Source organism: Marmota marmota, unplaced genomic scaffold, assembly GCF_001458135.2.
Source record: "Marmota marmota marmota unplaced genomic scaffold, marMar, whole genome shotgun sequence".
Lineage (NCBI taxonomy): Eukaryota > Metazoa > Chordata > Mammalia > Rodentia > Sciuridae > Marmota > Marmota marmota.
The window spans coordinates 11,135,461-11,143,605 of NW_026000164.1; positions in this window are offsets into that span (position 1 = coordinate 11,135,461).

Below are 8,145 nucleotides of genomic sequence, written 5' to 3' on the forward strand. Positions count from 1 at the left end.
AAAAAAAAAAAAAAAAAAAAAGGCGGGTGGGCACAGGCAGGAGGAGTGTGTATTACTGGCTGGAATAGGTAGAGCTGTCACTCCTCCCTGACAAGGAACAAAATGAACCAGAATGCCTCTCAGACTAACCTCCTCCTTCAAATCTTGATCTCTTTTCACTCATTTTCCCCCAAACTACAAAGTGTTGGATGCTGTGAGGTGGGCCCCATCTGGTTGGGGAGATGGTGATTTGTTGGGTTGGAGGTGCACACTGAAGGACTTTTTAAGCTATAATTTTACATACAATAGCATGAACAACCTTTCAGCATACAGTTTTGTCAGACTGCATCCGCCTCTGTAAGCACCAGTGCCTGCAGGATGTGGAGAATTTACCTTACCCAAGGGAGTTCCATGACAGGCTTTGGGAGTGAGACCTAGGATGGCCTATAGAAGGAAAAATACCCTGGCTCTTCTCTTCAATGCATATGCTTATCAAATTATCTGAATGTGGAATGTGGAAGTAAAATTGTTTTCCCACAGGATTTATTCCACTAGACATCAAGATTTATCACAGCTGTGCTGGGGTTGTGGCTCAGTGGCAGAGCACTTGCCTAGCATATGTGAGGCACTGGGTTTGAGCCTCAGCACCACATAAAAATAAATAAAATAAAGGTATTGTGTCCAAGATCACAAGTTCCAGGTCAACCTGGGTGACTTAGTGAAACCCTATATCAAAAAGGGCTGGGGATGTAGCTCAGTGGTAGAGTGCCCATGGGTTCAACTTCCAGTATCACAAAGAAAGAAAAAAGATTTATTACAATATTATTATTTTTTATCTAAATAAAATATAAAACAGGGCTGGGGTGTGGCTTAGTGACAGAGCACTTGCCTAAAATGTGTGAAGCTTTGAATTCAATTGCCAGCACGCCATAAGAGATACAGGCTCAATGCAATTCCGATCAAAATCTCAATGGCATTCCTCATAGAAATAGAAAAAGCAACCATGAAATTCATCTGGAAAAATAAGAGACCCAGAATAGCCAAAGCAATTCTAAGCAGGAAGAGTGAAACAGGTGGTATCGCTATACCAAACCTTACACTATACTACAGAGCAATAGTAACAAAAACAGTATGGTACTGGCACCAAAACAGGCTAGTAGACCAGTGGTACTGAATAGAAGACACAGAGACTAACCCACAAAATTACAACTACCTTATATTAGACAAAGGTGCCAAAACCATGCACTGGAGAAAGGATAGCATCTTCAGCAAATGGTGCTGGGAAAACTGGAAATCCATATTCAACAAAATGAAATTGAATCCCTATCTCTCACCATGCACAAAAGTTAACTCAAAATGGATTAAGGATCTAGGGATTAAACCAGAGACTCTGCATCTAATAGAAGAAAAAGTAGGCCCTAATCTCCATCACGTGGGGCTAGGCTCCAAATTCCTTAATGAGATGCCCACAGCACAAGAATTAACAAATGGGATGGATTTAAACTAAAAAGTTTTTTTTTTTTTTCTCAGCAAGAGAAATAATATGTGAGGTGAATAGGGAGCCTACAAATTTTTACCCCTCACACATCAGATAGAGCTCTAATCTCTATAAAGATATACAAAGAACTCAAAAAGCTAAACACTAAAAAAAACAATAACCCAATCAACAAATGGGCCAAGGACCTGAACAGACACTTCTCAGAAGAGGATATACAATCAATCAACAAATATACAAAAAAATGTTCATCATCTTTAGCAATCAGATAATTGCAAATTAAAACTACTCTAAGATACCATCTCACTCCAGTAAGAATGGCAGCCATGATGAAGACAGACAACAACAAGTGCTGGTGAGGATGCGGGGAAAAAAGGTGCACTTATACATTGCTGGTGGGACTGCAAATTGTTGCAATCAATTTGGAAAGTAGTATGGAGATTCCTTGGAAAACTGGGAATGGAACCACCATTTGACCCAGCTATTCCTCTATGACTAAAGGACCTAAAAACAGCATACTACAGGGATACAGCCACATCAATGTTTATAGCAGCACAATTCACAATAGCTAAACTGTGGAGCCAAGCTAGATGCCCTTCAATGGATGAATGGATTAAAAAATGTGGCATGTATACACAATGGAATATTACTCAGCACTAAAAAATAATAATATCATGGCATTTGCAGGGAAATGGATGGCATTAGAGCAGATTATGCTAAGTGAAGTTAACCAATCCCAAAAAAACAAATGCCGAATGTCTTCTCTGATATAAGGGGAGTGACGCAAAATAGGGTAGGGAAGAAGAGCAGGGGAAGAAGACTATCTCTACATAGGGAAGAGGGGTGGGAAAGAAAGGGAAGGAGAAGGGGAATTGCAAAACACATGTATGAAGATATGAGAAAAGAAAAAGAAAAGCGTTACCTTAGATTAGGTAGAGAGAAGTGATGGGAGGGGAGGGGAGGGGATGGGGGGATAGGAAGGATAGTAGAATGAAACAGACATTATTATTACTGTGTGTATATATGTGGCTGCATGACCAATATGATTCTGCAACCTGTACACTCAGAAAAATGAGAAATTATATCCCATCTTATTCAAATGTATGATATGTCAAGGTCAATGTACTGTCATGTGTAACTAATTAAAACAAATAAAAAAATTAGGGAGATAGATAGATTGGTTTTTCACTCAGCATAATTCTTTTTTTTTTTTTTTTTTTTTTTTGGTACCAGGGATTGAACTCAGGGGCACTGGACAACTGAGCCACATCCGCAGCCCTGTTTTATATTTTATTTAGAGACAAAGTCTCACTGAGTTGCTTACTGCCTTGCTTTTGCTGAGGCTGGCTTTGAACTTGTGATCCTGCCTCAGCCTCCCAAGCTGCTGGAATTACAGGTGTGCACCACCATGCCCAGCAGCATAATTCCTTTGAGATCTGTTAGAGTCTGTAAACAAGTCTGGATGGCGCCTGGCATTTTGCCAGAGGGAGTGGTTTGTGAAGTAAGGCCAGTGAGCCATTAAGTGTGGAGATTTCTTATTGGTTGACTGGTGTATCTATTTTATGTTAATTAAGATAAGCTGTGTGGAATGTATATATACCACTCCTGTCCTACAATAAACGGCTTCCACTCCTGCTGTATCAATCTACACAAGTTGCTCGTCACCCCCCGCCCCCGGTTATTTTGCTGCAGCCGGACTGCGGCAGAGATCCATCTAGATTGTTGCATGCATTGGTAGTTCATTTGCCCATTTTCAATGTAATAGTAATAGTTTTTATTGCTTAGTAGTATTCCAAACACAAACTGTTTCATCATCTATTTATTTTAGTTGCTTTTGTTTTTTGTTTTGTATTTTGGAAGTTTGTTTTATTGTTTGTTTGTTTTTGTACCAGGGATTAAACTCGGGGCTCACGCTCACTTAACCACTGAGCCACATCCACAGCCTTTTTGTGTGTGTGTGTGAGGTGCTGGAGTTTGAACCCAGGGCCTTGTACATGCAAGGCAAACATGCTACCAACTATATCCCCAGCCCTCACAGCTCTTTTTTTGTATTTTATTTAGAAGCAGAGTCTCACTGAGTTGCTTTGTGCCTCACTTTTGCTGAGGCTGGCTTTGAACTCGAGATCCTCTTGCCTCAGCCTCCCAAGCCGCAGAGATTACAGGCATGTGCCACTGCATTAGGCCTCCATAGACTTTTGAGGGGCACTTAAGATCTAACTGTTGCCTAGTATGTTGGTGCAAAGGATTATTATATAAATCATGCAAAAGAATAAATCACACCTGTATGCAACAAAGAGGATGAATCTCATGAACAATATCGAGGGGAAGACATTCTGTATGATTCTGATATAAATTTTATATTTTGATATAAAATTTAAAGGCAATAGCAAAACAAAACTGCAGTATTTAGGGATATGGATTCAGGAAGTAAAATGATAAAGAGAAGCAATGGTTTTCATGAAAGTTAAGTTTGCTCACCTTCTGGAGAAGAAAAGGGGAATAAGTGGGGGGGGGCATGAAGTCTAGCTGGGGGAGTCTGTCTGGCAATGTTCTCTTTCTACTAGGAAATAACACCCACCTTTTATTGAGTGCTTAGCACTGAACTAAGTGATTTGTAACTGTTGACTAATTTAATCTTTCTTTTTAAATTTAATTATAGATGGACAGAATGCTTTTATTTTATTTGTTTATTTTTATGTGGTGCTAAGGATGGAATCCAGTGCCTCACACATGCTAGGCAAGTGCTCTGCCACTGAGCTACAGCCCCAGCCTAATTTAATCTTTTTATTGTAACAAAACCTTCAGAGCAGGTTCTAGAATGGGAGTTTTATAGGTAAGGAAGTAGAATTCAGAGTAAGAAGCCCAAGTTCCAACAGATAGGACAGAGAGGGAAACTGAAACTCACATCTGGTCCCAAAGTCCAGGCACAAAGGCATAGATGTGGCCTCAATCAGAGCTTTCAAGAGCCCTGACTGACTGGGTCTCATCAGCTGTTGGAGAATAGTCATAAAGGGGCTGAGCCCACCAGTGGCTCTGAGAACCAATGCTCTGGCTCCAATCTTGCTGCACTTGTAAGTAATAGCGCTAAGTTACCTGCCTGCACACTTATCCTCCATTCCCTTCTCTAGGAAATGTGGACTGTAGTCTCCACTGTTAGGGTTGTGGTGAGGATTCATGGAATAATCCAGGAGTGAACTTAGACCAGAGCCTTCTAAGTGTTTTATGAGTGTCACCTGTACTCTATCTTCCTAGCACTGTCCTGTCCTGCACCCCTGGGGGCCATTGCTCATAGGAAGCAGTTGTTGTGCAGCTTGCTGGGAACTAAGTGATTTGTACCTGTTGCCTAATTTAATCTGGAAACCCTGGTGAGCTGCCCACTTGGTGCTTTGCAGAAACGTTTGTTGAAGAAGACATATGGACCCTTTCCAGGTGCATTTTTATCTTCATAACTCTGAACTTTGTCACTGTAAGTGCCCTATCAGAAGTCATAAGTTCTGGTCCTGAAGGGCCTTTGAGAAGAGAGGTGGCCTCTCACTCCTTTCCAGAACAGATGAGGACCCTCTATGCAGAAATCCCCTCCCTGGTCCATGGATGTGGGAAAGGACACATTCCAAAAAGAGGGAACTACATGTGGGGGGCATTCCCTTTGGCAGCAGACTGTGGAATCAGGCTCTGGGTCTGAGGTAGCAGGCAAGGGCGAGCAGTCCAGGCTTTAGTTATTCAGTGAGGAGAAGCAGAATGAGTTAAGCAGCAACACTATCCTCAAATCTGGGCATGAGACAGGCCAGAGTGGGAGTCAGGACATAGCTGGGAGTGTACTCAGTGGTAGAGCATTTGCCTAGCCTGCTGGAGGCCCTGGATTCCATCCCTAGCACCCCAAAACAAAACAAAACAAAAAGGAAAACTCCAGCAAAGACCTAAGGAATAAAGGTTCTGAAATGCAAATCCTTTCTGGACTCATGAAAGTAATAAATCTGTACCAACAACAGGCCAATGACCTCTTCAAGGCAACAGCCCATCCACAAGTGGGTTTTGTGTCCTGTGACCTTCTCTTCCCCTGGGGTCCAGTCACTGGGTCTGGCTGGGCTCCCTATTCCAGGCCAGTTTATCTTATGGCCTGGACCATGCTTTGCCATGAAAAGAGGAGTAGAGCAACAGGATTCCTTCCTAAGGAAGTGAGACGGGAGATACTGAGAGGATGGGCTTTTTTAGCAGAGCAGGCCTGGGAGGATGCTTTGAGGGAATCCATGAGGGACTGTCCAGCTGTGAAAGAATGTGTTTGGCCCAGGTTATCCCATGTGTGAGAACCAGCTCTGAGTCAGAGAACACAGCTGCATGTAGAGGGCAAGGGGGCTGGTTTACAGGGCAAGGGGAGGGTGGGCCCAGAGCCTAGACCTTGGTCCAGTCCTGAGAAGGGGATCCTCAGCCTCTTACTTTTTATTTTTTTTTTTTGGGGGGGGGGGTACCAGGGATTGAACTCAGGGGCACTCAACCACTAAGCCACATCCCTAGCCCTATTTAGAGACAGGGTCTCATTGAGTTGCTTAGGGCCTTGCTAAATCACTGAGGCTGTTTTGAACTGGTGTTCTCCTGTCTCAGCCTCCTGAGTCGCTGGGATTACAGGTGTGCACTACGGAGCCCAGGAGCCTCTTGCTTTTTGGTAGCCTAATTCTCTATGGTCCTAGCCCTAGCAGGGCTTGACTGCTTGGCTTTTCCCATGCATTTCGACCTTTTACATAGGCCATTGTTATTGTTATTATTATTTATGGTGCTGGGCATCCCTACTGTTATTAATTAAACATTTTTTGGTACTGGGGATTGAATCCAAAGGCACTGTAGCACTGAGCTAAGTTTCCAGACCTTTTTTATATTTTTATTTTGAGACAGGGTCTTGCTAAGTTGCCAAGGGCCTTGCTGAGGCTGGGCTCAAACTTGGAATCCTTCTGCCTTAGCCTTCAGAGCCACTGGAATTACAGGTGTGCACCCGGCAAGGCCCCTGTTATTTGGGGACCATAGATAAGTTAGTTCCTTCAAACAAATGAACATTCTAGAAACAAATCCTACTCTTTATTAAGCGCTTACTATGTGCCATAGCATTGTACTTATGTACATCATCTCTTTCTTTTTTTTTCTTACTGGGAATTAAACTCAGGGCCTTGAGTATGCTAGTCAAGTACTTTACCACTGAGCGACACCCCCAGCCCTTTCTTGAATTTTATTTTGAGATAGAATCTCACTAAGTCACCCAGGCTGGTCTCCAACTTGGAATGCTCCTGCTTCAGCCTCCTGAAAAGCTGGCATTACAGGTGTGCATCATTGTGCCCAGCTCATTAAATTTTTATTTTATTTTTGTACTGGGAATTGAATCCAGGGTGCTTTACCACTAATTGACTTTCTCCAGCTCATATTATTATTATTTTTTTTTTTTTAAGAGAGAATTTTTTTTTTTAATATTTATTTTTTAGTTATCGGCGGACACAACATCTTTGTTTGTATGTGGTGTTGAGGATCGAACCCGGGCCACATGCATGCCAGGCGAGCGCGCTACCGCTTGAGCCACATCCCTAGCCCTCATATTATTATTAATTTAAAAAAATTTTTAGTTGTCAATGGACCTTTATTTATTTATATGTGGTGCTGAGAATCGAACCCAGTGCTTCACACATGCTAGGCAAGTGTTCTACCACTGAGCAACAACCCCTCAAACTTGAGATCTTCCTGCCTCAGCCTCCCATGGGTTCATTAAATCTTTACAATACTACTAAGTCCTTTTTTTTTTTTTTTTGTGGTGCTAGGGATTGAACCAAGGCCTTGTGCATGCAAGGAAGCACTCTATCAACTGAGCTATATCCCCAACCCCACTACCAAGTCTTATCCTATCAATACTATTAGTCCTATCATATAGATGAGCATACCATATCTCAGAGATAACTCGCCACAGGGTTAGGATATACTAGACAGGTCTTGCACTAGCCATTACACCTGGGATGGTTAGCTCTTTCTCAGTCCCATAGCTAGCTATCTTTGCAAGTTTTAGCTGTGCTTTACACACTGTAACATGCATTTGAGTCACCCCAGGATCTTGTTAAGATGAAGATTGACTCAGCAGGTCTGGGGTAGAGCCTGAGATCTTCTTACCCTGAGAGCAAACTCCCAAGTGATGCTGCTGTTACACAGACCAGACTTCTAGCCTAAACTTAAAACTTAGCAACCTAAAACTAAACCTAAAACTAAAATTTAGCAACCACTTGGTAAACAGTAGTATTTCTAGGAGGGAGGAAAAGCCAACTCGGCTTGCAATACTCAAGTAGCAGAGAAATGCTTTTCTAAATGTACAATAGGACTGCCCATATTTCAAAGCAGGAAGTTTTCATTGTGTAACTAAATTTTCCCTTGATTTTCATGATGGTTTGTTGTTAAGATTGGTCTAGGATTTTTTTTTTTTGGGGGGGGAGGGTCGGGATTGAACTCAGAGGCTCCTTACCACTGAGCCACATCCCCAGCCCTTTTTATTTTTTTATTTTGAGATATGCTTAGGGCCTGGCTAAATTGCTGAGGTTGGCTTTGAACTTGTGATCCCCTGCCTGGGCCTCCTAAATTGCTGGGATTACAGGCTTGGGCACGTCTGGATAATTTAGGGTCTTTTTTTTTGGGGGGGGGGGCGGGGGGAG